The 4675-nt window shown below is 48.0% G+C and overlaps 1 long non-coding RNA gene across 1 annotated transcript; it reads right to left on the bottom strand.

The window, feature by feature from the left end:
* Positions 1-239: 239 nt before the first annotated feature.
* LOC102040300 lies at positions 240-2929 on the bottom strand. Its single transcript, XR_265528.1, has 3 exons — positions 2892-2929; positions 1387-1491; positions 240-579 (listed from the first exon to the last, which is right to left on the bottom strand). It is a non-coding gene; the product is annotated as an uncharacterized LOC102040300 (long non-coding RNA).
* Between the last annotated feature and the right edge of the window lie 1746 nt (positions 2930-4675).

Raw genomic sequence — 4675 nt, 5'->3', positions numbered from 1 at the left:
GCAACGTAGAATGAAAGATAAAACGTACTGCCAAAACCGCCAAAAAGCTAAGACTGCTACCTACCAGACCAGGAGACTGCTAAGTGCCTCCAGGGACACATGCACTTCAAATGAACAGGCAAACCACTATCAATGGAACGCTGTTAACAGGCTGAAACATTCCACATACTTGCATTCCAGGGAGACACCTTTTGAACTTGCAGAACTACTTCCCCTCAGTAAGACAGGCAAGTCGGAGGTGATATCCCCATGACAAATCTTTATTGTGCAACTGCTGCTCAAAGCTTTTATTACCTTCCACAGACACATGGCACAAAGAATTAAACATCGACAGCGGCTAGATTGACGGGCAAGAGACGAAATCCATTCAGTGGCAATTTGTACACGTGCAGCAACTCTTGTAGTGCCAAAATCTTAGCCAGGTGGCCAGCCCAACTGACGGCCACCCAGAATGGGTAGATGTATGCGATAGACAGACTGCCCACCCTCGGGCCCTTCATCCACAACCATCCGGAATCCATTGGTCAGGCCCAGGTGAGCAACACACATCTCGCCAACAATCATTACATGCCCAAGAAGCTGGAGAAGGAAGTACAAACTCATAAATAAGTAAAAAAAAAAAAAGAAAAAAAGAACACACAAATAGGGGAGAGGGAAGGAAGGAAAGGAGTGAGCAGAGAATCACCCAGAGAAAGCAGCTAGCCAATTCCTAGCAATTCAACCATTGCATGTCAAATTAATGTCTGTCCAACTGCCTGCAACCGATGCTTTCCAAGCAAAGTTACAAAGACCAATTATGCACGCTATAGGGGGAAAAAAGAGCTAGGCAATTTTTTTCAAGACAGACAGCAACAAGCTACAAAACAGCCACAGAAGCTGACTTTGTCTCCGGGTTAAAGCCCCTGTTGTGCCTTCAGGCAACATAACCCATCCTGGTGGAAAATAAACTTTAGGCTGCCTTTTGCGTGGGTTTACAAAGTCTTTGAACATGGCTTTCATAGCTAAAAGCAAAACATCCAGCACCGCTCAAACAGCTTTGTCCTTCCTTGCCCCTGACCTGCCAAAAACCCCAAGTGCTCTTCTGCATGTTAGAAGTTCTACTACTCTTACTCTAAACCATGACAATAGGCACCAGACTGCACTCCAAAAAACCACTGTATTTTGCACCAGAAATACATACCCAGGGATGAGCACTTCTTTATATTACTGCTTTTAGTAAAAAAGCTCAACCCCATTACAAGCTAGAGGCAAAAGATTATAGCACCACAAAACCGAAAGGAGACTACTGTGTCCAATGAAGAGGGAAAGGGGAGATGAGAAAGTCTAGATAATGAGGAACTAACTAAAGGTACAGTTTAGCATACAGAAAGCTCCCACAATACTTACAGATTTACCAGAGTCTTCTGCTTCAGACAACCCGATAACTGGCTCCTTAGGCATGACTAGGAAAAGCATCCCAGCATGGGGTGAAAGATCATGGAACATGAGTCACTGGAGGAAGAGTAAACAGTTGAAACATAACCGGTTTCAGAGAAAGGTAACAGCTTAAGCAAATCAACCTGTCCCACTGAACTCCTACAGAAGCAGATTACCAGATACCCCAAACACGAGTCCGAACACTGATTTTTCTTGTGTGATAGCAATGATTTCTATACCCAAAATACAATATATTTACAGAGCCTGTTCCAGAAGTGGGATTCAGCATGCAAGATGATGGAGGCAAGAGATGAGCCACTATTTTTTATTAGTAACCTCCAGTATGTTTTAATCCTAAGAAGTTTTTCTATTGGATATGGCTCGTGCAGAGGCAGGAGACAACTGAATCAGCAAAGAGTTTGGTGAAGTGGAAGAGCAGCGGCCACTCATTTCCCACAGGACAGGGAGCTCAAGTATTGAACAAACGCATAATAACAGGAAGCCTGCAAGTGCATAGGAAGAGTCTGTCTTCTATTACTGCATGCAAGCTCTGCCTTTAAAAGCAGAAGGCATCCCTAATTGTTAACCTTCACCATTTTAATAACTAAATTATATTAGATACTAACTTAAAGTTAACATTGTGTAGGCAATGGCTGCATTGTCGTCATCGTCCCCCCCCAGTCTAAGCAGCTCACTCTCGTTCCCAGCACCAGCACCCGTACCCGTGACCATTGCAAACATGCTGTTATCACGGTCCCACTTCCCCCCAGAAACAAATCTGGGAAGCTTTCGAAGCCTGCAGGATGACCCGTTTCTCAATTGTTTTTTAAAAAAGAAAAAACAGAAAAACCTGCTATTCCTTGCCTAGTCCAGTTTGGGGTTCAAAACCAAAGCTCAAGAGAGCAGAGCTGTGAAACTTTTGATGCTATTACGAGGCACGTCGAGACCTGCATTTTTCCTATGCAAACCCCTCATTACGGTCATTACTCAGACATTCACTGGTTCACACACACACACGGAATCCCCGAGGAGATTGACTGAATGTACATAAAATAAACTTTCAAAACTATCATCCTATAAGAGGTAGCAAACTTTGCACGACTTGCAGTGCCAAAGGGACATCATGCGGCAAACGTCTGCGGCTGACACCAAGTGCGCTACCGTCGGACGTCCTCTACGCGCGCACACGACACGGTGGAGGTGGGATACGAGGCAAGTCGGGACAATACCAGCAACCCAATACGCCCGCGGCAGGCGGAGGGGTGGGGGTGCGGCTCAGAACAAGCTTAGGGGATGGTGCAGTAGAGAGCGCTACGACCCAGAGAAGCCCCGTCCGTTCCCCGTCCCTGCATCCACCCACAGCAGCAGCGCCGCCGCCCACTCTGCTGCACTCCTAGGCACCGCACACCGGGTCCTCGGCTCAGGAGAGGGAGGAAGGGAAGAAGAACCGCGCACAGAGCAAAAGCCGCTGCTACCTCCTCGTCCTCGTCGCTGAAAATACCGGGGAAGTGCTCCCCACCCCCCTCCCCGCACTCCCTCTACTCGGACAGGCCCCCCGCGGCTCCCATTGGACCGACAGCTCGCCGCCGGCCGATCCTGCTTTTCGATTCGCTGTCTCGTCTGTCGTTTTCGCTTGTCTCCGCCCCCTTGGCGGGTCCGCCCTCGTCGAGCTGGTGCTGACCGGGGCTCAGGGAGCTTGCGTGCCCTCGGGGCGCGGAGGGATCCGACCTTGGCGAGTCCGCGGAGGGATCTGCCTCGTATAGTGCTGTGACCCTGAAGGCGGGCTACGAGGTCGCAGAAGAGGCTGTAGTAGTTACAAGTACTGTTTCTTGTTTTTTGTTACCGCATCGAGTCCACCCCAAAGGTGCCTGTGCCTTTTTGCTGCTGCTCCCTCCAGTCAAATGACAGCTTTGGCCAGGGCAGGCCTGGCCTAACTTCTCAGGACGTTTTGAAAAAACAACAGAAGTTACTCTACATTTTTTGCTGCAAGCCCCATTTCCATTGCAGACATTTCTGTGCTGCACAACTCCTGGAAGCAAATATTATACAAAGCGTGCATTCAGCACTACTGGCTTGAGGGCTCAAAATCAGATGTATGCTAAGCTGTCTTTTAGAAAAATAGGGAATGCCCCCAAGGGTGGTCTGTGGTGCTTTGCACTCCTTGGGACAATGAGCACTTTGAGTGGTCTACACAACTGTCTTCTAACATATATAAATCCTGCTTTCCTCTCTATTGGACTAAGGATATCCTTGGCCACCTTTGTGGCAATAGCACATTGTCGTGTTTAGCAAAGCTGCTCTCCAGCTGATGGGCCTCCAGCATGTACTGGTGCATGGGGTTGTTCCTCCTCAGGTTGTACGTACAGGTTCCTCAGGTGGTCTCAAAACAGATCGTTTCTTACGATAGGAGGGACTTGGTTCCCCCAGTGCCTGCCTTGAGGTTCAGGGTCTCGAGAGATTGTGGGAAGAGTGATTGCCAGTGAAAATTGGGGAAAATAAATTGCCAAGTAAAACAGCCTTCTCCATGTTGCTTGTCATTAGATGTCCCGACTTCTTTATCGGCAGGGGAAGTGAGAGGGATGGGAGCCACTTTCTTTAGTCTTCGGTTTCTGACCAACTCACCTCTGGAAGCCCATCTTATGATTCTTCACATCCCTTGCCAAATTCAGCTCCAGCTGTGCCTTTGCTTTCCTCATCTCATCCCTACACACCTGAGCAGCATCTCTAGATTCTTCCCAGGATGCATGTCCCTTCTTTCACTGCCTATGTGTTTCCTCCTTGTGCTTCAGCTCAACCAGAAGAGAAGGCCCTTACTTATCCATGCTGGTGTCCTGCCTCTCTTGCCTGATTTCTTATGCATGGTAATCAAGAGCTATTTTGCTCTAAGAAAAATGCTCCTCAAGAACTGCCAGCTCCCCTCTGCTCCTCTATCATCCCTGAGGGCAGTTTCCTACAGGGTGCCATCCACTGGTTCTTTAAAGACCTGATAGTTAACTGTCCTAAATTTCAGGGTCTTGACTTTACTCTTTGCCTGTGAGTGGGATGCTTCCGGTAGTTGAATTAAGAATCCTTCGTCAACCTTCTCTCCTTGATCATGTGGCCTATAGTAGACATCAACCACAAGGTTTCCTTTGTTGGCTTATGTGAGATGATAACCATGGATCCAGGCAAAAGCTAAGGCTTACTATCGATGGCCAACACCATGTGCCCTCCATATTATTATCTTGGTTTGAAAGACAGGTGTCTGCCAAGGAAGGCA

Source organism: Geospiza fortis, unplaced genomic scaffold (genome assembly GCF_000277835.1).
Source record: "Geospiza fortis unplaced genomic scaffold, GeoFor_1.0 scaffold1200, whole genome shotgun sequence".
NCBI lineage: Eukaryota > Metazoa > Chordata > Aves > Passeriformes > Thraupidae > Geospiza > Geospiza fortis.
Note: the sequence above shows the minus strand (reverse complement) of the source record. Positions and strands in the feature narration are given on the sequence as shown.